The sequence below is a fragment of the Sus scrofa genome, chromosome 5 (genome assembly GCF_054392235.1).
Source record: "Sus scrofa isolate SSC_HxYL_T2T_F1_AM1 chromosome 5, Sscrofa_HxYL_maternal_Yorkshire_Landrace_v2.0, whole genome shotgun sequence".
Classification (NCBI taxonomy): Eukaryota; Metazoa; Chordata; class Mammalia; order Artiodactyla; family Suidae; genus Sus; species Sus scrofa.
Window position 1 is genome coordinate 21,463,809 of NC_139387.1, and position 23,511 is coordinate 21,487,319.

General features: G+C 45.5%; 1 long non-coding RNA gene across 3 annotated transcripts in view; it reads left to right on the forward strand.

The window, feature by feature from the left end:
* Positions 1–23,511, forward strand: part of LOC106507255 (uncharacterized) — a 192,047-nt gene that overhangs the window by 125,839 nt on the left and 42,697 nt on the right. The window lies entirely within an intron of this gene.

The window sequence follows — 23,511 nt, forward strand, 5'->3', positions numbered from 1 at the left end:
CCCAGTTTAACTCTGATTCCCCACCCCCACCTTTCCCTGCGTGGAATGATTGAAAGGGAGGAGGGGCTGGGGAAGAGAGGGCAGGAGGAGGAATGCCTCTGGGGAAAAGGAGGAGGAGGAGATCCAGCCAGAGCGACCTGGAGGAGCCAGTGTGGTATCTGGGAGCCCGGGGCATGATCCCGGTACTTGCCAAGCCATGAGTCACAACATCATTCTCCATGGCATTTTGTTGGGGGTGTGTCTGTGCTGGCAGCTGGTAAACAGCCTTGCTTAGAAGGAGGTGCTTCCCCTCTGCCCCTCTCCCTCGTTTAGGGGAGAAGGGAGAAGTCTTCCGTCTTGGAGTTCGGCTTTCCTCTTTCCTTGTAGATTTCACAAGATTCAAACAAAGCCAGAGGAAAGGCTTGGCACTTTGTCATTGGTTGCAAGGAAAACACGGAGAGAGAAATCACTGAGAATGCAGGGTCTCAAAGCTTTCCAATGTGAGAGGTGACCTGGTCCAGCTAGCTCCCTGAGTGTCATCCCCCTCAGGGACTCGGAATTGCTCCACTCTGCCCGGTGCCCTCTCATGATAGGTCCCACGCGCCACCCCACCTCCCTCCCACTGTTGTCATTGCCAGAATCCAGACAGGCATCCACTGTGGCTGGATAGAGATCTTTATGGGGGCAAACCTGTGCCTGCGGATGAAATAACAGCTGGAAACCCCTGGAACTCTTCCCCAAACCGGATATTTCTCCCCAGCTAACTTCGGTCACCATGAGGCAGTTTTCTCTCTACAGGATGGGACGGACCAGTCCTGACCCTGACTCTTGGGGAAGGGAGAGAAGGCGCAGGACACTAACGATTGTCTTCTGATGTCCGGGGTGATTAGGATTATTATTGTTTATTCCTTGGGGAAGCCAGACAACCATCGGCCTGGTGCTAAACGCAGCAGTTCACCGCAGTCGCTGCCCTTAGGGCTCAAGGAAGCTCTCCTCCTTCCCCTCTACCCTTAGCCCACATCTGCCAAGCCTACAATGTCTGCCATAGATAGGACGGAGGCGGTGCGGGGTGGGGAAGGAGGGTGCTCAGTTCCCTGATATGTTCTCTCCAGACCTCCTCTGTTCTCCCTCCCATCCCAGATTTAGTTCCTGTCCCAGCCTCCTCCATAGAGTTTGGAGACTAAAAAAGTCCTCTAAAACTAACTAGGGGAGTTGCCAATGCGGCTCAGCAGAAACGAACCCGACTAGTATCCATGAGGACGTGGGTTCGATCCCTGGCCTCACTCAGTGGGGTAAGAATACAGCCCTGCTGTGAGCTGTGGTGTAGGTCGCAGACTCGGCTTGGATCCCACGTTGCTGTGGCTGTAGTGTAGGCTGGCAGCTGCAGCTCTGATTCAAGCCCTAGCCTGGGAACCTCCATATGCCTCGGGTGTGGCCCTAAAAATAAATAAATAAATAAATAAATAATAAAACCAACTAGGAAGGGACGATGTTAGGAGCGTCTGACATGTGCATGTATGAAAGATCTGTGAATCTCCATCCTTTGAATGACACTCAATACTCACTTGGGCTCAGCCTCACAAACTCCCAGGTGTTACCACTTGGAAAAGACCAGTGTTCCAGCTTGCTGGGGATTTCAGAAATGCGGTTTGATTTAGAAAAATGTCAAAACATGTAAGTCAAAAGGGGATTGGGGGTCAGAGTTCCTGCCAGCTGCCTCGTTTTTCTTTCTCACAATGCTAAAATATTGTAGTAATACTAATAACGAGCATTTAAATGGCAATTTACAGTTCCAGAGTGTGTTCACTTACAGAAAGTTTCATTCAATAACCTTGTGTGCTTGGAATTCTTACCCTCATTTGACAAGTGAGGACCCTGAGGTACAGAGTCCTGATTGTGACTTTCTCAAGATTGGAGAATGAATCAGTAACAGAGTTGGCGTTTGATGAAAGTCAAGTGATGGTTGCAAGGGGGCTGAAGGTCTGTGTCCAACAATAAAAGCGTTAGAGAGCCCCTTTTGAAAAATTTCCAGAGTGGAGAATACAAAATTTCTAATGAGGTCGCAGAAGTGTCCCTAACTCAAAGGGTCAGGATGAGATGAACTCGCCTGGGGCCCAAAAGAACTGGGCCCTAAAAACTTTATCTAATTGCAAGATAAAGGAAATATTAAGGAAACTGGGAAAGCAGGAGTTCGGTGGTAGCTCAGCAGGTTAAGGAACCGACATAGTCCCCATGAGGATGCAGTTTTGATCCCTGGACTTGCTCCATGGGGTTAAGGATCTGGTGTTGCCACAAACTGCAGCATAGATTGCCAGGATCCTGCTTTGCTATGGCTGTGGCATAGGTCAGCACCTGCAGCTCTAATTCGACCCCTAGCCCGAGAACTTGCATGTGCCGTGGGTGTGGCCTTTAAAAAGAAAAGAAAAAGTAAAGGAACCTTTTTAAAAGAAAACTGGGAAAGCAGTGCCATCATCTGCAAACCTGATATTTTGTTGGTGAAATTTTGGATGTTCTAAGTCTGATTTAGAAGGAAACTCCAGAGGCTACTCTGTCCAGGGCCCCGCCTGTAGGCCATATTGTCAACCTGTGGTTGGATGCCCAGTTTTAAAGATATCAGAGGAACAGAGCCCCCCTGCAGTATCCTGTCCACCTGTTAGTAACTGTATGTTAGGCCTGAATGAAATCTCTTTTGCTACTGTCTCAACTCGTTGTGTCAGTGGGGTGGGCGGGGGTGGGGAGTGACTATCTCTATCTATCTGCTATCTGTCTATCTATCTTTATATGGGATTGGAGAAGCTGTCTAGAAGCTTCCAACATAGTAGCCATTCATGAGTTTATAAACAGGATTCATCCTTTTCAGTCTTCTTCAGCCTAAAAACACCAACTTCTTGGCCTTTTCATCTCACATCCAGCTCTGAATAAGACTGGTTGTTCCCATTCTCTCTGGGAGGTCCAGGCTCCAAGAGAATGAAGACCTATTTTTTCCTTCTGCTCTGATTCAGGTTGTCCTTGCCTTTTGGCCTTATTGGTTGTAAAAGCTTCCTAACAGAACTCCTCTCCTTCACTTCTCTCCCATGTGACCATCCTAAACCCTCTTACAAGACTTGTCTTCCTAAAACATGGCCCTAATTACACTACTTTTCTATTCGGGAACTTTGCTGGTTCTCATAGCTACCCTGTGGGGTGCTTGCTATGTGTCTGCTGCTGTACTAAGTGCTCTGTATTCATCACCTAATTTAATCACCACATCAACCCTGTGTGGTAGGGCCTTTTGTCTTCTCTGTTCAAAGATGAGAAAAGAGAGGTACAGAGTAGTTACAGAACTTGTGCAGTGTCTTATGACTGGAAAGAGGCAGAGCTGAGATTTGAACCCAGGCACTTGCGGCCCAGAGCCCAAGCTCTCCCAATACTCTGTCTACATTTTTTTTTTCATGTCTATATCATATCTCCTGACGGTAGGACCTGTGATACTCTGTCATCTCAAGCACCAAGCACAGCACTGTAGTTAGCAGTCTTCAATAAATGCTTGTTGATGATTATGGCGATGCCAAAAAAAAAAAAAAAAAAAAAAAAGAAGAAGAAACAGTTTCTATGGATAACATGATGGGGAGGAAGGAGATTTTAATTGCAGTTCTCCACTTTGTGTAGGAGAACGTGGACTTCTTGATCTCTGTGGACTTTGTTGACCCCATTTCAAGAGCCCCAGTTGGGTACAGAACTCTCCATTCAGCGGAGGAATCCTCTGGGGATAAGAGACTTGCTTTCTGTCCTTGGGGAACTCCCAGGCTAATGGAGGTGATTCCACTCAGATCTGAGACACAGGCATTTTTACTGAATTTGCATGACCGTTGCATGTTCAGACTCCCCCCAGTAGGAGTTTGGAGGCTCTGGTTTGCTGTGGTGGTAGATGGTGACTGGGAGACCATGGGTATCCTTTGGTGTCTCTAGCTGTCCTTCAAGATGCATAGCCTGCTTGTGGCCCAGGGAATTCGGCTGCGCTGTGTGCGCTGCCTCCACTTTGTAGTCTCCAGTGAACCACTCAGCAAGGTAAGGGGGTGTCAGTGATGATTTACCCCAGAACAAGGTAAAGAGGCTGAGGATCCCAGAAGCAGCTTCTCACGGCCATGGGGCAGCAGAACTGAAACTATAACCAAGGTCGCAAATGAACCCACTTGAGTGTCTGGGCTTCATCAGCAGGCGTGGAGAGGTGGAACCATTTCTATGTCAGAAGGACTCCAATTACCCCCCTCCCCCTGCCACCTGCAGTTTCCTTATGTGCCCTGCCCTGAAGCAAAAGCTGAGATCTCAGTTTTTGGGGAAAGTGAGATGCAGCGTCGCCTGACAAATGGGTGGGTCCCCACCCCCCCCCACCCCCGCCCAGTTTACGAGCCCAGGGTGGCTCCCTTCTAACACCCTCCCTCTCTTTATGGCCCTGCCGCAATCTTTGATGTCTTCTTCTCGTGAAGGGGTGGTGGGGGAGAGGGAAGCCAAGCTCCACCAGGGAGGCCCTGCCCAGGCAGTTCTCAGGTGAAGGAAGGGGCTCCAGGGAGGAGGGCAGGGATTTAGCACAGGGAGCAGTTGGTTGGACAGGCTGACACACAGCATCCTTCTAGATCCATATGCGTGAGAAACAGCGACACTGCATTCGATCTCCTCTACGGTGTCAGAAAGAACACGGTTCAGACTTTGAAGTGAGCCAGATCTGGGTTCAAATCCTAGCTCCTCAACAGTCTAGCTTTTTGACCTTGGGCAAGTTACTTTATCCTTTGAGCTTGGGTTTCCAAATCTGGATTGAGTAATAGACCATCTCACAGGGTGTTGGGAGAAAGAGTAAAGCATGCACATAAACTCTCCAGCAGAGGGTCTTATAGCCACACTTGCCCCCCTGATTAAAAAAGAAGTTCCTTGAAAGCCAGGGTCTCATTGGCTTGCCCCCCACCCCCGACCCCCGCACCCTCTCCAACACCGCAGGTCTCTGCCTCTTCCCTGCTTGGGTCGAGAAGCCTTTTCACTCAAGCATCCCCGCCATCCCCCCTTTCCTCACAAATGGAGACACCAGGATCTATGCCTCCATCTCAAAATCCTCTTCCCCTAGAGAATCCTGTAAACAACCTCCGTCTTCACACTTGGGGAGTTTTTCCTCTTCTCTGCCATGTTCCCTCTCTCCTCCATTAAAATGATTTTATTTGCTTTGCGCCTATTCTTATCCATCTATAATTTTTATTTTATAGCCACTCCATAATGGTCTGGGGCCATTCCTACTGAATCACCAACTAGTCTTACTTTAGGATTTAATTTGGTTTTATTAAAATTACCAAAATTCTCCCTGGGCAGGTGTAGACCTGGCCAGGGCAAAGCTCTCTAGGCTGTTGACTGAGGCCCCTCCCACTGGTAGATTTCCAGGCTCTTCAGTTCTTCATTCAGCCACGTCCGGGAATGTTCCTGGTACAGCAGTATGTGTATGTGTGTACATGTAACTTGAAGTATAGATGTTTCCCTTTTAGCCATGAGAACATAGGTTCACACTGCCTAAGAAAAGGGCTGTAATCTATTTAAAGTAGCCACTATACCTGCATTGCAGGAGCACAGACACATCCTATCGGAGTTCACTTTGGGTGTAAAATCAACCCCAGGAATAGGTTTCAGCTCTTTCATGCCTTGACTTTTTCTTCAGGGAAATGGGGTAGGAAAAGATTGGGGAAAATAGAATTTCCATTTAGATTTTCTAGCATATTACTTATTCCCTTGAATAAAGAGATCTCCATTAAATGCAGAAATTTGAGCTTGTGGGGTGGGGAGCGGTGGTTGGAGCCAGAAGCAGTAGAGGAGGAAAGAGGATTTGAAGAAAAGGAAAACAACAGAATTGAAAAAGAAACCTCCTGAGCTGGGAGTTCCCTTCGTGGCTCAGTGGTTAATGAACCCGACTAGGAAGCTTGAGGTTGTGGGTTCAATCCCTGGCCTTGCTCAGTGGGTTAAGGCATCGCCGTGAGCTGCGGTGTAGATCGCAGATGTGGCTCGGATCCCGTGTTGCTGTGGCTGTGGTGTAGGCCGGCAGCTGTAGCTCCGTTTTGACCCCTAGCCTGAGAACTTCCACGTGCCATGGGTGCGGCCCTAAAAAGAAAAAAAAAGAAGAAGGAAAAAAAAAAAAAAAAGAAACCTCCTGAGCTGGATGTCTCATGTTTATCCTCATGGCTGATCTCTGACTGTCCCCAAATGCCACTAACACATGCAGATCCCACTGAGAGGTAGAACTCAGGGTGAACTACCCCTAGTTCCATGGACGTCTTTGTTTGGTGTCCCCGTCTGAAGATAGACATTTTCAGTTAGTTAGAGCATGTGTCTCCCTCTGCCTCTTTCGCCCCCTCCACAGTCCTAGGATCCAGCTGGCTATTTCCCCACCTCTGCCTGTATATCCACATCCCAAATACCTTCTAAGGAACTGAGGAAGAACTCAACAGTGAGAAACGTGGACAGTGCACTTCTTTCCTGGAGAATCCCATCAAATTAGGTCCGAAAGCTCTTGTGCAAAAAGTCTCCGTTCTGATGCCACTCCCCTCTGTGGCTTTGCTTGGCTGGAATCAGTTGACATTGCATCTGCCTGTTGCTTTTAAGAGAAGTGGGAATAGCACTGGGATGAAAATGTTAGTTTCTTCCTGGGAACAATGCAGGGACTCGTGTTCTCCCTTGAGGATCTAATTTTGAATCTAGAGGGTTGAATGAGACCATCTGAAGCAGTTTAACATGGGGCATTTGCGAATCAACATTTTCTCACCAGCTTTCTTTTCCTAAAAAAAAATAATAATGTAACTTGGAAGAATATGATTATCCTAAAACATTTTATTTTTTAATTAAAGAGGGTTCATTACGCTACCCGTCTCATCTCGTCCCAGAGGAGGGAAGCCCTGTGTTCAGCAAGTTTGCTAAGAAATAATTATAGGTTCAGATCTTCCCCAGGCCCCGAAATTCAATTAAAATTTTTTTGTTTTAAGTTGCTCGCACTCACATGGTATGTATGTGTGGATGAGTGTGTGTGTGTGTGTGCAAATGCATGCCCCACTTTTCCTTGTAACTACTTTGGGAATGGGTTTTCAAATGTGAGGTTCTCTAAAAGACAGCCATGCCCACACTCCCAGCCTGATTTCTTTGGCTGTTTCTATGGTATCTGTGTGAGCCCATATCGACATGATGAGGAGAGCTCTGTGAAAGGAACCTGACTTTGATGGTTGGTTCATTTGGGGCTAGAAACACCCTGATTGTCCAGCAGTCCCTGATTCCTGGGATTCATCTCTGCATTTTGTTGATTCAGGTCAGCGTAAGAGGCTCTCAACCCTCACTGTGGATCAGAATCACCTCAGGGAACATTTAAACACTAGCGATGCCGCCTCCTGGCTGTATATGTTCAGCTGGTATGGAGTGGGCCCAGGCATCGGTATTTTTTAAAAGCTCCTCAGGTGTTCATGTGCCACCAGGGAGAAGAACCCTGTGGGGCACAGCAGCTATGTCTGGGTGGATGATGTGGGGGATTTGGTGATTAGTAAAGACACCAGACAGGGTCGTGGGGGCCCCACTTCAGTGCCTACTCAGCTCATCGGGTGGTTATTTTAAATAGTGTGAGCCTAGGGGCAGAGTGGTTACCTGCTCCTTGTATCCAGACTGAGAGTTACATTTAAACCTGGATAGGGAGTTCCCATCGTGGCTGAGTGGTTAATGAATCTGACTAGGACTTGTGAAGTTGCAGGTTCCATCCCGGCCTTGCTCAGTGGGTTAAGGATCCGGCGTTGCTGCGAGCTGTGGTGTAGGTTGCAGAGGTGGCTCAGATCCCACGTTGCTGTGGCTAGCCTGGGAACCACCCCTAGCCTGGGAACTTCCATATGCCACGGGAGCAGCCCTAGAAAAGACAAAAAGACCAAAAAAAATTTAAAAATTAAAAAAATAAATAAACCTGGATGGAAACCATGGTTGCCCCCACCATCCATCCTTCTCATCCCAAGAGAGAGGGCAGTTCTACTGTAGGACTGTCTGATTACATAAAAAGGATGGTCTGGGAGGATAGTGTACACATGCCAGACTTGATATGAGCATTCCAGGGGATGGGGCTGTATTTATGGGTTCATTTAGGCCATGACTGACCTCTCCCCCAGTTTAAAGAAAGTAGCTAAAAATCCCCAGGCCTTAGGGCACAAGCCCTCCTGGCAGGTAGGAATGTGGGAAGAGGGAGGGCAGGGCTGCATGAAGCCAGATTCTCCCCAGATAATAAACCAAAATAGACATGTCTAATAGAAATCAAATAAATGAATTAATAAGCTAAATACTATAAATGTGCCTATGACTCCCCATGTATCTCAGCATATAAACATATATGGGTTTCTGTATATTAGCAGCCTACATAATGTGTATGTGTGTGTAGATTTAGAGTGGTATATTGATATATTAATATAACTACACTAGCCTTGTGGAACGTGGAAGCGATAATGCAAAATCTCGACCTGAGCATATTTTTTGAAAATTGTAGCCATTTTCATATTTGACCGAAAATTTCATTGATATCCTGATGCTTCCAAGTAGTTAGATTTATAAATTATGTATATATTTTCTATTTTGTATAGAGATGTTGGTATACTCTATGTATATATTTTGATACAGATGAGCTATTTTTCAAGGGAAGGTGCTGAATCTGTGTGGATAGCCAGTGTGGGCAATTTAGACTCAAATAATCGACTTTGGGGCTTAGATAATCTGCCTTTACGAATTATGTGAGTCCAGTTCTAAAATCTTCATTTATTTGGAGCTACATAGATATGGCTCCTAAAAATCTGAACCAGTTGAGGGCACTTCATTTTGCCTTGGAGAAGGTGATGCATGGTGAAGAGTTAGTAGGTCCTATTGGGTCCACTTTGAATTATCCGCCCTCTTGGAGGGAGGAAGAGTGTAAAAGGATCCAAGAAATTGCTAAGAGAAGGAACTTCAATTTGCTTTGGGATGAAGTCAGACTCTTTTCCATCACTCTTTGTTCTCCTTTCGCGCACACGGGCCCACATGCACACGTGTGCATGCAGACGTAGACACACTCGCTCTTTTGTCAGACCAACCCTGATTTCTTTCTGGGCTGGGCTGACAGCAGCCTGATGGTCCACGGACGGAGGAAGCCAACCTAAGCAGTCTCCAGAGACAAGAGTAGACCAGCACCCATGAGCCATATATATGGCTTTAGTCCCCAAAGGGCTTGATGAAGAAATTGTTTACAAACTACTACAAAACCCTTAGCTGATTTCTGTGACATTTCTGCTTATCTCCCAGTTTGGTTCTGTATCTGAAACTGGAACAGATCTTGGAGCTGTGTCCCCCCACAACTGCCTCCAAGAACTGGAGCCCAGAGTCACACTGTGGATGATGGGGGTGGGAAGAAAGCCATCTGCTCCCATCTTCCTGTCCCCCGTGCATATCCAGGCTGAGCTGACTGCGGAGGCTCCCAGGGCTCTGCTTTACAGGTCCCTTTGTGATGATTTTTTATGAAAAGATGAGTTTTATTAAGATTCTTCTCTCTCTCTGGGTTGGCTCAGCAACAACGTAGCTTTAAATATGCATCTCATTCTCCTAACTGCTTCTTTTATCTTGTTGGCAAAACCAAAAAAGAATCCTGTGAAAAGAAAACAGCGTGGCTTTGGGGGAAAAAAAACTACCCCGTTTAAACCCCAAAATTGGCAACTCATAGATGAAATAAAATAAAAGGGAGTTTTCTGAATTATTCAGTCTCAAACATCCCACCTTATTAACTACATCGAACATGAGGAGTTCCCACGATGGTGCAACAGGATTGGCTGTGTCTAGGAACCGCTAGAATGCAGGTTCAATCCCTGGTCCGGCACAGCGGATTAAGGATCCAGTGCTGCCACAACGGTGGCATACTTAGGTGACAACTGTGGCTCAGATCTGACCCCTAGCCTGGGAACTCTGTATGCTGAGGGGCAGCCAAAAAAGTATATATATATATAAATAACATGAAACCAGCTTTTGAGTTTTCACCGGGGTCACATACTCCACAGGTTTGTGCCAGACGAAAGTGATGGGCCAAGGAGGACAGGACTAGCTACTCATCTATTCATTTGGCAAAGACTTTTTTTTTTTGTCCTTCCTGTCTTTTTAGGGCCACACTCGCGGCATATGAAGATTCCCAGGCTAGGGGTCTAATCGGAGCTGTTGCCGCCGGCCTACACTGCAGCCACAGCAATGCCGAATCCTTAACCCACTGAGTGAGGCCAGGGATCGAACCCGAGATCTCATGGTTCCTAGTCGGATTCATTTCCGCTGCGCCACAACGGGAACTCCGGCAAAGACTTTTTGTTCCCCCACTATGTGCTGGGCACAGTGCGAGGTTCTGGGGTAGCAAGAACAAGATCCTGTCTACAAGGTCCCCATGGTACGTATTTGTGGAAGAAATGGATATATTCACAAACGGGTATGAAACGCGTAACGTGTTGTGAAAGAAAGAACACACGAGCGTTGTAAAAGCACAGGGGAGTGCTGGTGTCTAACCCATTCTTTGGAGTGGGGGCCTGGTGGGGAGTGGCCTCTCGAGGAGGAGGAGATGATGAGGGCCAGAACGTCCTTTTATTTACCTCCTTGTCTGAAATATGCTACCATGCTTGTTGAATGAATCCGTCAAGGATTTATTAAGTCTCTGGAAATGCGGCGGCAAAAACACTGCCGTAGGAGGCAGGAGGTCCAGCTTCTGGTCCAGGCTCCATGATTACATTAGGTGACTTGGCCTTGTCACTGCTTGTCAAGATCAAATTAGGGGAAGCTCCTGGAACAGTGCCAGACCTCCACTTCCCTGGTTGAGTAAAATATACTGTCCCTCCTCCCAGTGTATGTATAATACATAGGAAATAAAACCAAAGTTTTCTTTCAGTAATCCATTCATAAAATAGTCATCAACTCTCCCTAACCCTGTCCTTCTTCAATTTTCTGTGATTCTTTTAAAAAGTATTTTTAGGAGTTCCCATTGTGGCTCAGCAGGTTAAGAAACTGACTAGTGTCCATGGGGATGCGGATTCGATCCCTGGCCTCACTCAGTGGGTTAAAGATCCAGTGTTGCTGCAAACTGCCAGCATAGGCTGCAGAGGTAGCTTGGATCTGGCGATGCTATGGCTATGCTGTAGGCAGGCAGCTCCAGCTCTGATTCATCTCCTAGCCTGTGAACTTGCATATGCCGCAGGTGCAGCACCGCCCCCCCCGAAAAAAAACATTTTTATTTGGGAGAATATGCACATATATATGTAGGTAGGTATGTATGCATATATTTTGCTTTTTTTGGCTGTACCCATGGCATGTGGAAGTTCCCAGGCCAGGGGTCAACTCTGAACTGCAGCTGCGTCCTGTATCACAGCTGTGGCAATGCCAGATCCTTAACCCACTGTGCTGGCCTGGGAATCCAACTTGCGCTGCCACAGAAAAACGCCAGACCATTAACCCATTTGCACCACAGCAGGAACTCCTGGGAGAGTATTTATAATTCCGGAGTGTTTCTCACAAAAGTTAGGTCAGGTTGACTAATAATGAGGAGGTTGGAACCTGGAAAAAGTGGTGTAACATGAAAGAACCCATGTGACTTTGGCCAGCGCTGACCAAGAGTTTAAAAATCACCCTTTGCTTGGAGCAGTGAAGCAGCGGGCAGGGCCAAAACTGCATTGTGTCCTCCTGCAGAAAATGCTGTTTGCTTCTCTGCTTGAGTCCAGCAGAGAGGGAGACTGGTGGCCGCAGTGTCCTGACCTGATTGGAACAGGAGGCCTTGCATCCCTGCTGATCAGGTGGCCTCTTCCTTTCCTACACCTTAGGCTGAAGGGAGGAAATAAACCCCGAACGTTCTGTTGTAACCAAACAGCTCAGTGTTAAAGCTGAAGGACCTAACCCTTCTCACAGAATTCACTGCTCTTTGCCTCTAGAACACTTAAGCGCTTGCTTACCTCAGTTTTCACTTCTGCAAAATGGGTATAGTAATTCCTGCCCTACTTACTATTCCATGCAGTTTTATGAGAGCTTTCATAATTTTTAACTTGTATTTGATTGCTTTCTGTCTTCCTAACTTGACAGAAATATTCAGGAAGACAGGAACTGGGTTTGCTTTCCTTCCCATTTAATCCCAGCATCTAGTACAGGGCTACACAACAAACACTTTCGAACAAATGAATGAATGGTATTGTTAGGATCAAGTGAAATGAAGTATTTGAAGTACCTTAAAAAAATTGTACAAGTGAAACATGTGTAAAGCATTGTTTAGTTAACTAGATTGTAGATTCCTTGAGTTTAGGAACCAAATCTTATACTCTTTATTTCCCATCCAGCCTAGCAGAGCCCTTTCCACACAGCAGGTGCACTATAAATAATTGTGCTCATTTCTATAGTATTTAAAAGAAAATTATTATACTTGGAATAAATAATCTACAAGTGAATTTAGGAAAAACAATCCCATTTATAATAGCATCAACAATAATAAAATACTTGGGAATAAATTTAATACAAGAAGTAAAAAAACCTATATTCTGAAAACTACAAAACACTCTTGAAACTTAATTAAATAAGAAAAACTAAATAAATGTAAAAACATCCTGCATTCATGGCTCTATTTCCTACATTGATCTACAGATTCAGCACAATACTTATATCAGAATTCTTTTTGGCCTCTTTGCAGAAATTGACAAGTTAATTCTGGAATTCACATAGAAACCCAAGGAACCAAAATAGCCAAAAGAATCTTGAAAAAAATTGGAAGACTCATATTTACTGATTTTAAACCTTCCTGCAACAGTACAGTAATCGAGAGAGTATGGTACTAGCATAAAGATAGCATGTAGATCAATAGAATAGAATGAGAGTCCAGGAATAAAGCCTCACATTTATGGTCAATTGATTTTTGACATGAGTGCCAAGACAATTCAATGGAGGAAGAATAGTCTTTTCAAGGAGTGCCGAAACAACTGGATAGCCACATGCAAAAAAATTAAATTGGACCCCTGCTTCACACTATATACAAAAAAGAACTCAAAATGGATCAAAGACCTAAATGTAAGAGCTGAAAATATGACACTCTTAGAAAAAAGCATAGGCGTAAATCTTCATGATTTTGGATCAGGTAATGGTTTCTTAGATAAAGGCAAAATAAGAAAAACGGATAGGAGTTCCCGTTGTGGTGCAGTGGAAATGAATCCAACTAGTGCCCATGAGGATTTGAGTTTGATCCCTGGCCTCACTCAGTGGGTCAAGGAATCTGGCATGGCCGTGACCTCTTGGTGAAGGCCAGCAGCTGCAGCTCCAATTCGACCCCTAGCCTGAGAACTTCCATATGCCGCAAGTGTGGCCCTAAAAAGCAAAGAAAAATGGATAAATGGACTTCATTAAAATTTAAAACTTTTTGGGAGTTCCCGTTGTGGCATAGCGGAAACGAATCTGACCTGGAAACATGAGGTTGCAAATTTGATCCCTGGCCTCGCTCAGTGGGTTAAGGATCTGGCATTGCCACGAGCTGTGGTGTAGGTCACAGACATGGCTTGGATCCCGCATTGCTGTGGCTCTGGTGTAGGCTGGTGGCTACATCTCTGATTGGACCCTTAGCCTGGAAACCTCCATATGCCATGGAGTGTGGCCCTAAAAGGACAAAAGACAAAAAAAAAAAAAATTAAAATTTTTGGAGTTCCCTTGCGGCACATCACGTTAAGGAACCATTGTTGCTGCAGCTGTGGTGTAGGTTGTGGCTGAGGCTTGGATTCTTTTTTTTTTTTTTTTTTTTGTCTTTTTGCTATTTCTTTGGGCCACTCCCACAGCATATGGAGGTTCCCAGGCTAGGGGTCGAATCGGAGCTGTAGCCACTGGCCTACGCCAGAGCCACAGCAACGCGGGATCCGAGCCACGTCTGCGACCTACACCACAGCTCACGGCAACACCGGATCGTTAACCCACTGAGCAAGGGCAGGGACCGAACCTGCAACCTCATGGCTCCTAGTCGGATTCGTTAACCACTGCGCCACGACGGGAACTCCTGAGGCTTGGATTCTAACCCTGGCCCAGGAACTTCCGTATGCCACTGGTGCAGCCAAAAAAAAGGAAGTGAAAAGATAGTCCACAGAATAGGAGAAAGTATTTGTAAATCATATATATATCTGATAAGAGACTTATATCTAGAAGATATAAAGAATTCTTTTTTTTTTTTTTTTTGTCTTTTTAGGGTTGCACCTGCAGCATATGAAATTTCCCAGACTAGGAGTCAAATCAGAGCTACAGCTGCCAGCCTACACCACAGCCACAGCAACACCAGATCCGGGCCACATCTTCGACCTGCACCACAGCTCACAGCGACACGCTGGACCCTTAACCCACTGAGCGAGGCCAGGGATCAAACCTGTGTCCTCATGGATGCTCGTCAGGTTCGTTACCGCTCAGCCACAACACAGATTCTCCTATAAAGAATTCTTATAACTCAATAATAAAAAGACAAATAGCCCAATTTAAAATGGGCAAAGGATCTGAATAGACATTTCTCCAAAGAAGACATACATGCCAATAAGCACATGAAAATATGCTCAGTATTGTTAGCTATCAAGGAAATGCAAACCAAAACCACTAGGATGGCTATAATAATAATAATAATAATAATAATATAATAAGTGTTGGTGAAGATTGGAAAAATTTTAACCCTCCTACACTGCTGGTAGGAATATAAAATGATACATCTGCTTTGGAAAACAGTCTGGTGGTTTCTCAAAGTGTTAAATCTAAAATTACCACATGATCTAGCAGCTCCACTCCTAAGTATGTACTCAAGAGAAATGAAAACATATGTCCATATAAAAACTTGTATATGAACATTCAGTGTTATTCATAATGGCTGAAAAGTGAAAACAACCCAAGTGTCCATCAACTGGATAAATGAAATGTAGAATATTCACATAATGGAATTATTTGGCAATAAAAAAGGAGCGAAGTACTTTACGTGCCACGGCATGGCTGAATCTTGAAAATATTATGCTAACACCAAGAAGCCAGTCATGAAATACCACATGTCACATGATTCCATTTATATGAAGTGTTCAAAGTAGGGAAATCTATGAAGTGAGAGAGTAGATTAGTGATTGCCTAGAGCTGGGAGCATTGGGGTGGGAAATGGGAGCTAAGAGATATAGGGTTTCCTTTTGGGGGTGATGAAAATATTCTAAAATTGATTATGATGGTGGTTTCACAACCCCGTGACTGTATTAAAAACATTGAATTGTATGCTTTAAATAGGTGAATCACATAGTATGTGAGTTATATCTCAGTAAATCTTTTATTGAAAAAAGATTATAATACAGTGCCTGCCCTTAGGGAACCTATAAGCTAATTGAAAAAAAAATTTTTTTTGGTTCTCCATCTTAAAAATCCTGGCTACTGCATTTTGAAAATTAATTAATTCATTAATTAACTTTTGTCTTTTGTCTTTTGAGGGCTGCCCCCGCGGCATCTGGAGGTTCCCAGGCTAGGGTCGAATCAGAGCTATAGCCGCTGGCCTACTCCAGAGCCTCAGCAATGCAGGATCCTAGCTGCGTCTGTGACCTACACCACAGCTCGCGGCAACGCAGGATCCTTAACCCACTGAGCAAGGCCAGAGATCGAACCTGCGTCCTCATGGATGCTAGTCAGATTCATTTCTGCTGAGCCACAACAGGAATTCCCTGAAAATTTATAAATTTATTTTCTCTTGGCTACTCGAGCTTAGTGCTTTGAAGTTTAGGGTAAAAATGCAGGCAAGATGTTAGAGGAGGAAAAAGAGCAGAGAACAAGGGCCAAGGGGAACCTAAGGGGCTGAGTCTTTTGGGAAGAGGCCTGGGAAGACTGTTCCTTTTCCTAACCCATCTAATAGGTAAGGACTGTCTCTTCCAGTCTCCAAACATGAATATCTTGAGTTGAGAATTCTAGTTTTGGTTGTGTTTAGACTGAGTTGTCTCAGACACCTTCCTTGGGTCTACATGACACTAAAAATATGAAACCTTGACTTCTGGGAGCTCCCATTGTGGCCCAGCAGAAACGAATCCAACTAGTATCCAGGAGGATGTGGGTTTGATCCCTGGCCTCACTGGATACCCAGTGGATATCCAGCCTTGCCATGAGCTGTGGTGTAAGTCACACACGTGGCTCCGATCCCACGTTGCTGTGGCTGTGCCTGTGGCTGGCAGCTGCAGCTCTAACATGACCCCTAGCCTGGGGACTGCCATATGCCGTGGGGGCGGCTCTAACGGACCAAAAAAACAAAACAAAACAAAACAACCAAAAAACCAAACCAAAAAACGAACATGGACCTCCTATCCTTCTCTAGTCTCCCACATCTGTCTGAAGATCTGGATAATTGGTGGGTGTGGAAAGAAAGCCATGGAGCACTTGCAAGCACCTGGAGAGTGGAAAGGTGAGAAGGAGCTGGGGAATGATGTAAGGAGACTGGAGTCTAGGAACAAAATGCTCTGAAAACCTCCCTGAGTATATAGTGGGAGGGAACCTGGACATCCTGATGACTGAATGGACTCCTCCGATGCTGTAGCTTTGACTCTAGTCTTGGTTTCCTTCTTCTTTCCACCGTCCAGATTTCAGTGACATGAAACTCCCATCTGTTCGAAACAGCCCCTTTGAACAGAACCTGTCTTGACAGAGAGAAGGGGTATAGGTAGGTGTAGGGGTCGAGGGAGATTTGGTGGAGGGGGCAGCAGTGAGGGCAGGGGGAGGCGTTCGCTCTGGTCCTTAGGAAAGTCTGATGCAGAAAACAATACCCGGCTCTTGGCTTTAAGAAATAAAGAATCACCCAAGAGGAAGACAGTCCTATTCGAAAAGTAGCTTTTGCTGGATGAGCAAATCCTGAACTAGATTTTAAAGGAAGTTCAGAGTGGGGACTGGGGAGACACACAGGAATAGCTCCACCCAGAGTTGGTAAAGCGTGGCCCTTTGCTTGCATATTCAGACTGAATTTTTTTTTTTTTTTTTTTTTTTTTTTTTTTTTTGCCGCACCCATGGCATGTTGAAGTTCCTGGGTCAGGGATTAAACCTGCGCCTGCGCCCCAGCTGGACCGCAAAGAACCTTGCATATTCTGACTGATTTGATGGGACCTACTGAGGTCTAGTTAAGGGCCAACTGAGGGGGCAAGGTAGGGGGGTACTTATGAAGTAGCATTTCCATTTAGGTCTTGGCTGGAGAATTCAGTTCCTCTGCAGCTGCATTTTAAGGAAGGAGGAGTTCTTTTGTGGCAAAATGGGTTAAGGATCTGGTGTTGTCACCGCAGTGGCTTGGGTTGATGCTGTGGTGGGGGTTGGAGCCCTGGCCTGGGAACTTCCATATGCTGCTGGCATGGCCAAAAAAAAAAAAAAAAAAAAGTGGATCGGGGGAGGAGGCAGTAGAAAAGGAGAGGTAGGAGCCCTTGCTGTCGCGTGGGTTACCTGTACCAAAACAGACGTGTGTTCTGCTCTCTGGCCAGCCCTATTCTCTCGTCTTCTTATCCCAACTTGCCTAATTGATACCTTGGCGATGGTGTCATTAACAATGCTTGAATAATAGCCTGACCGGCTGATTTCAAAATGGGAGAGGTGATTAATATGTCGGAAATCCAGCTGGGGGGAGCAGGGAAAGGGATGTCCCGAGAAACCAAAAAATGGGAGAAGGGTCCTTCTGTGTCCTCCGTCACCCGCCCGCTGTCTTCAACTTTGGGGAAGAACTTGGGGATAGAGTCGGATTTGCGGCTACTTTTCGGTTTGCAGAACCCTCTCCATTTCCCCTCCCCTACTTCCCCCAACAGCACACGTTCTGACACCTACAAGCTCGTTACATGATGATGACCTATATTTTTATCTTTTTTATGAGCATCAAACACACATCGTCTTGCAAGCACTTGTGTTTTTTTCCCTATTGACGTGTGAGTGCCTTTGATGGTAATTTATTGTAGGGTTGAGCAGCCAGGTCTTAATTGTACCCTAAAATTGCTTACCATTTTGATGCCTCCAAACCATCCCCAAATATACCTTTTTCCTACAGAAGGGTGTACGGCAACCCCCTTTTAGCTGTCGTCTGTGGTGGCGTACGGAGCTTAGAACACGAGGGATAGTTTCCCTCGTTGGGTTTCAGGGACGCCTCGGCCCCCAGCTTCTAATTGCAGTTGGGCTGTTGGAAAGTTTTGCTCTGCTCGGCAAAATTGGACTCAGCTTTTTCTCCGTGGCTTAGGTCACCGTGGCTTCACTGGTTGCTCAGAATGGTCCCTGAGCAGTTTCGACTCTAAAAGACTCTTCAGGAAATTTCCATTGTGGCCACTTGCATCTGTGAATTCAGATGGGATTAGAAGCGAGACTGTTGCACCTACAGAGTCTGGGCTGTGAGAGGCAGCTAACCTGAAGGGCGGCAGTTCTTCTCCTTCTGTCATCATCTTTAACTTCCACATCTGACTCCCCCCTCACTTGGCTTAGGTAGCATGCAGCATTCCCGAAGGGATGCCCAGGGAGAGCAGAGTATGAAGAATAACATCCTAGGAACGTAAGTTTAGCCCAAGCAGCCCTTTGTTCTTAAGTGTAATTTGAATTTGGGCCCAGCAGTCCTCTTGGCCCCAGCTTCTTTGTCCCTCAGTACAATAAAGAGCATCATTCACTAGAACCCTCAGATTCATTACAGGAGGATGAGTCAGTGTCCAGAACAACTAGGAGTGTAACCCATGTCCCAGGAAAGGATAAGGGGGACCTGGAGACTGAAACTCCTACCTCTCTTTCTGGAGAGGCCAGCAGTAACATCCAGTGTTGATGCCGGCACCATGCTGGAAAGTGGTGGTCTAGCTATGGACGGAGTCCTTGTGGGTTCTTGCTCCAAACTGTCCACTGCAGCTGCGTTCATTTGTTCTCTGTCTCCCACACATGACACTCAGCACATGTGCTTGCTGGTACTTGCCTCCAAACATTTTTACAGGCCAGTTCCCTCCTTCCCCAACCGTAGGTCCTGTTTCTCTGTCTCCCTGTTCAGCCTTGTCCCTCTCCTCTTTGGGTACCTGGTCCTAAAAGTCTCTCCCACCATAAAGCTTCCTGACTTGTAGGACTCCATTATTTTAGGGTTCCTTAACATTACGTTATTTGCACATATCTCTCTGTCCTCTTGTCTCTGTGTCCATGAAAGAGCTTTTTGTGGCCATGTGAATGAGCCGCTTGTCTGAAAGCAAAACTATTACCACCAGCTTCTTCTTCTTCTTTTTGTCTTTTTTTAAGCATCCACAGCATATGGAGGTTCCCAGGCTAGGGGTCTAATCGGAGCTAGAGCTTCCAGCCACAGCCATAGCCGCAGCCACAGCCACAGCAATGCCAGATCTGAGCTGCATCTGTGATCTATGCTGCAGGTCACGGCAACGCCAGATCCTTAACCCACCTGAGCGAGGCCAGGGATCGAACCCACAACCCCATGGTTCCTAGTCAGATTCGTTTCCACTGCGCCACGACGGGAACTCCCCACCAGCTTCTTAAGTGGATAAAAATTCTCTCTTCTATTAAAGATCTTCCAAAGAGGGAGACTTTACACATGAAGTCTTTGATTTTTATGTCCAGTGGAATCGTATAGATGCACATGAACTTGATAAAGACAGTAGCTTCCAAGGAGGAGTTCATAGGAAATGTCATTTTCTTTATGATAACTTGAAGACTGTTTGTCCTCAAACCTCAGAAACTGAGTCAGTTATCTGGACATGTCAAAGAAATATGAGGTGTCTGTTACGATTACCTGGCTCTTCTTACATACAGAATGAAATCCAAATTCTGTGGCTTGGTCTTCAGAGCCCTCCACAGTGACCCTGCCTGTGTTTAGCCCTCCATCCCTCCACATAACCAAGACTACAGCCTCAGGGGTCTCTCTGAAGTTCCTGAACTTGTTCTACGCTCCCCTGCTTCCAGAACTTTGCACATACTCTTCTTTCTATCTGGAATGCCATTCCTTTCCTCACTGACCTGTTGAGGCCCTATCCTTCATTTAAGCCTAACTTAAAATCTTCTCCTCCAAGAATACTTCCTAGATCTCTCTCGTGACAATTATTTCTGTCTTTCCTCCCACTTGGGTACCACATTATTTGAGCTTCTTTTGTACAGGAATAATTGATATGTATATTTGTCTCCTTTACCAGATTGTAAGCTTTTTGGAAGGCAGAGGTTGTGATTTTTGTTTTTTCGTTCGCTTTTTTTTTTTTTTTTTTAAAGGAGAAGTTTAACTACTTTGGGCTCAAAGACTTTATTTTCATTTTTTAATTTTTTCGCTGCACCCGCAGCATGCAGAAGTGGTATAGCCACTGGGGATTGAACTTACACCTCAGCAGTAACCAGAACCACGGCAGTGACAATGATGGATCCTTAACCCACTGAGCCACCAGGGAACTCTGAGGCTGTGTGTTTTTGAACTTTCTGTGCCTTCTTATGCTGAGCATAATGCTTGGACAGTAGGTGCCGAAGAAAAGTTGGAAAACATGGCCTTGTTTTTGTGTGTATTTCTCTTACGGGTCTTCTCTAACCATGTCACCATTTCGTCCCGTCCAGATCAGTCTTTGGGTGTTCTTCACTCTGCCTATTGTAAGAGCGGAACGTCTAAAATAGTGTAAATGCAGGTGGAACTGACAGGTTTGAGAAGACCCTGAAAGCAGATGCGTCCTGGAAAGTTTCTGCGCTTGCTTGAGATGAGCTTTCCCGTGTGGCAAAGGGCCTCTGAAGGGATATTCGTGCCTAGGCACTTGGGGAGAAACCAGGATCAAGGGAGAGGCACCTGATGATTAGAAGAAACTGATTTCTGGGAACAGGATCAGTTTAAGGATTTTGTATGTCAGCAGAAAAGGACCGTGTACTTGCTTAGAGGTATTCATTTCACTCTTGGCACCAAGCTTGTTTCTTTATGCTACAATAGTGTCGCTGACAGCAGTTTTCCTGTCAGGTGCCTGAGGAAGGGCTGACAGCTCTGCTCCCAAGTGCTTGTTGGTAGGAGGTAAAGAATGGGATTTTTCTCTCTTTTTTTGGACTGCTTCATATGCTTAGGAAAAGACAAATCTAAACCTCCCAGGTCTCTTAACAAGTCCTCCCATCAACCGCTCACTCCCCTACCATCTCTGGTCTCCTGATTTCCAACACGCTTTGTGTTCTAAAACAAACTGTTAGGGGAGTTTCTGCTGTGATGCAGTGGGTGAAGAATCTGACTACAGCAGCTCCGGGTCACTGTGGAGGCAGAAGTTTGATTCCTGGCCCAGCTCATTGAGCTAAAGGATCTGGCATTGGTTCAGCTGTGGTGCAGGTTGAAGCAGCAGTTTGGATTCAATCCCTGGCCTGGGAGCTTCCATATGAGGTGGGTGTGGCCATAATAAATGGATAGATAGATAGATAGATAGATAGATAGATAGATAGATAGATAGATAAAACGGTTAGATCATTTCCCTTGTTACCCTACCCTCTCTCATTTTTTCCTCTTTTTTGGCCGCCCCATATCATATGTAGTTACCAGGCCAGGAATCATAGTTATGACCTAAGCCATAGCTGTGGCAATGCCAGATCCCTAACCCACTGTGCTGGGTCGAGGATTGAACCTGTGTCCCAGTGCTCCCAAGATGCCGCTAATCCCATTGCACCACAGCAGGAACTCCCCATCTCATTTTGGATGGTCCACGTGAGCAATTTCTTCAGTCCTAGTTCTCTGTGTTCAATTCTGTTGCTACATTCTTGCCAAACTGGTTTATTATCTAATCTTTCTCCTCTAGAAAGCCTTTTCTGATCACCTTCCGGAACTGTCCTTCACCTTTCCACTGCCTCAGCCCCAGCATGGGTGGCTAGACCGCTGCCCAGATGGAGTGATATTCCAGTATCTTGTTTCCCATCATCCAGGGAACTTCCCTTTATGGATATTACCTGTCTTACTCTGTATGCACTCCTATGACTTCCAGTTTCTCTAGTCAGAGAAGTCATTGACTGGCCTTCCATATAATGCTTGGAAAGTCAACCAACATTAACAGGTGACAACAAAGAGAGATTTAGAAGCTATTGACTTTCTCGATCCCGTTCTTCCTCCCCCAATCCTTCCTTTCCATTGTTCCTTCTTCCACAAATGGTGCTGGGCATCTGCTATGAACTGGAACACTGCTTAGAGTTACCATGCATCTCCGTGTGTATAGCTTATACTCAATGCTCTTTGAGTGTTGGTTTAGATATTGGTTTGTTATGGAAAATGACTTGATCAGCTATTCCCTAACAATGTTGAAAGCGTGGAAATCTCTGAGGGAGCACAGACTTAGAAGCACTTCTTTATGAAGCACTCTCCACATTCTTGGTCCCGCTGTTCATCCTTGGTCCATCTCTCAGAACTTGATACAGAAAAGTTGTTTTGTGTCTCATCTGGTGATGAGCAGTTAGTCCATCTCAGCCGTGATTTTAGCATTTACTGAAGAACTCTAAAGATGGGAGCAGGAAGACTAGATATTAAAAAAAAATAGAAATCATGGTTCTTGCTTTCAAGGAACTTTAACAAATGAGACAGAAAACATTCTTTTTCCCACTGTCATGAAAATACACACATGTGCTGGTTTATGCAATTAAATATGTTGAAACACTAAATGGTTAGGTGAAATGGAGCAAAGAAGTCATCTCTGTTCATTGGATTTCATAAAGAAAGACTCTTTGGAGACAGGGTTTTGAGCAGCTGGGTTTTGATGGGACACTGGGCAGTAGAGGCTATGAAGACGACACTGTAGGGTAGGAGACTGTGTTCAGTCACAGACCTAGACGTGGGAGTGAGTAGGGGTGTGGGGCTTGGTGAATGGGTTGTCTTGGCTGAAGCACAGGTCTAAGTAGGAAAAATAAAAAGAAACAGGTTCAATGAGAGATGAGGGCGGAATTGGTGGAAGACCTAGATGACCAACCTAGGATAGTGTGGCTTCCTAGCCGGAGGCTGGAGAATAAATATAATAACTTTAGGGGACTAACATTTTTATTCTTCCCCCTGAATTTTGAGAAAAAAAGAATTACGATTTTTGGAACTCTAACTGCTATCTGACTTAAGGGCTCTGCTAACATGAAGGAAAGGCCAAAGACCAATTATAATATATGCCTGAGGTCTGGGTTTTTTGTTTTGTTTTGTTTTTTTCAAAGTATTGCTTAAATTTCAGCTGTAATTATTTTTTCACAACAACTCTGCCCTTCACTCTGCTTGATTCTATTCTGAAATCGTAGAATGAGCCTGCAGAAATTAACTTACCCAGTCACATGCTTCTTGCCTCCTTCAGTCAACGCATTTTTCCTGTATAACAAGAATAAAGCAGGGTAAAGCAAAGAAACTTTCATACTTGGTATCTGTCCATTGACGTTATCCTTTTGGACTGACCCTGCTTCAGGGGAGGAAAAATGCCCCGAGAAACTGCCTTTGGATTTTGCTAGCCTGTCAGAGGGAGGTTTTCGAAATCTGGGTTTTGTTAGTTACCCCCGGGGAGGAAAGTTCTGCCTCTAGATTTCCAGGACTTTTATGACCTTTCCACCTTGGAC